Genomic DNA, 2,364 nt, shown 5'->3' on the forward strand with positions numbered 1-2,364 from the left:
GGACCAAAAAGTAAATGAAATTGTGAATAATGAGTGTGGTGAAATGACTACTGGATAAGGCTGGAAAGAGTGTCATATATAAGTCTCTGCTAATTACTGCTCCAAGTATTCTATAGCTGTTTATTTAACCCTTGCAACAGTCCTTAAGGAAAGTGTTGCTATTATTTCAATTATACAAATGGGGCATGTGACGAGAGTTTCTAGGTCAGGGGCTTCTCAGGTTCAAAAATGGCAGAGCTAGGGAACTTCTCCAGGTAGACTGCCTCAATCTGTGCATTATGCCTAACCACCTACACAGAGGCTACTGTGGGATCCAGTTGTGCTTTTCATTGTGGGTTTACAAGGAGTCATGGAGGTAAATAACACAGAAACACAAAGATGGGGCTGGGTGCCATTGTAGACATTTTCAGATGTCTCCTCCCAGCAAGGTCCAGCAGCTGCTACACCATTGGCAAAGGTCCCTTTTCCCAGAATTATCCTCCTCACCCTCGCCCCCTGCTCTACCTCTAGGTTAATTTCTCTATAAATCTTGATTTCACCTGAATTTTTGATCTTAACCATTCTGACTGGTGTGAGGTGGAATCTCAAGGTTGTTTTGATTTGCATTTCCCTGATGATTATCCCGAAAGTTCCCTATACCCTCCCCCGCCCTGCTCCCCTACCCACTCACTCCCACTTCTTGGCCCTGGCATTCCCCTTACTGGGGCATATAAAGTTTGCAATTCCAAGGGGCCTCTCTTCCCAGTGATGGCCGACTAGGCCATCTTCTGCTACATGTGAAGCTAGAGACAAGAGTTCCAGGGGGTACTGGTTAGTTCATATTGTTGTTCCACCTATAGGGTTGCAGAGCCCTTCAGCTCCTTGGGTGCTTTCTCTAGCTTCTTCATCGGGGGTCCTGTGTTCCATCCTATAGATGACTGTGAGCATCCACAGCATTTGAAATGTAAATAAAGAAATATCTAATAAAAAATAAAATAAATCTTGATTTCAGTTGCTTTAGGACTCTGGTCCCAGATAGTCAGACTCAACCCAGAACCTATGCTTCATGGGGACTCATGCCATTACGTTTTGTTTTTGTTTTTCTCTACAGAGCCTTCATCAGTGAACACATTGTACAGTGGTACTAAGAAGGAAGTGGATTTAGAGAAGCCATCCCATTGCCTTGCCTTCCTGTACCTTTATGAGCATAATTGGGCTTTGATGCAATCCCTTCTCTGTCAATGGATACTGGAGTGAATGCATATCAGAAATGCACAAAGCTGATTGAGTGATATTACAGTAAAACATATATGCTAGTCAACTTTTAGTTATTACAAGCTAACCTAAGACAGAGGAAAACCACCCATCCCATGGCCAAGATACAAAGAAAATGAGAGTCTAGTAACCCACCACCCTTAAGGGGTGCCCCATTGACCTAAAGATGCCCCACCAGGTCTTTCTTTATAAAACCACTACCACCTATTACTGTCATTGGCTGAGACTAAGACTTTAATATGGACCCTCAGGGGACATTCAAGATCCAAACTATAGTAATATGATAAGTTTGGTGACATTACTTGGTAACTTGTGCTGTTCTGAGTTGTGATAAAAATGGAAATTTAATACAACAACCCATCAGTCCCCTCCTCAGATAGTCCATCTTTTCTGATTTGTGCTGAATAAACCTCCATCTTCAGCACACATCAGAAGATATCATAAAGGATCAATATACTGCCAGATATTACTTCTTATCCTTATAGTCTGAATAATCAGGCTTTATATGTTGAGGACTGGATGACAAACCAAGGCTTTTCCTAAGTCTCTGACATATAGACAATGGATTTATCTCCTTCTCTAAAACCAGGATCATGCTTAGCAGAACTGATAATGACCTGGGACCAAGGCCGTGGGGAGCTATAGCTTCAGATCCTGAGAGCCCAGATCTTCCTAACTTACAGGGCTGTGGTCATTAGTCCCAAGCACCTGCACGCACAGTCTGTGATGTTTGTGAGATACCCTGGGTTCCCCTTGTGCAACATTGTTTGATTAGCTTCATACTGATTTTGCCCCCATCATATGATAGTTTCTGCTGAGTGTGTCCTACCTCTCCCCTAAAAATAATATAGAAGACACAGTACCTCTTAATAAGCTTGCTTGACATAAGACAGTTTATGCAAGACCTCCTGGTCCCAAACTTTCTTCTCTATAATCTATCCTCTTTATCTCCTGATCTCCTTGTCCTCTCACTCAGGATCCTGTCACTGAAAACAACCTGCTGGTCCAGGTAATTTATAACCAGTCTATAATAGATTATCTTTCTTTCTAATGAAGTTTCAATTTTTGAACACATGCAGTCACATTAAGGTATTTTATGCAAGCATGTTA

The sequence above is a fragment of the Mus musculus genome, chromosome 2 (genome assembly GCF_000001635.26).
Source record: "Mus musculus strain C57BL/6J chromosome 2, GRCm38.p6 C57BL/6J".
NCBI lineage: Eukaryota > Metazoa > Chordata > Mammalia > Rodentia > Muridae > Mus > Mus musculus.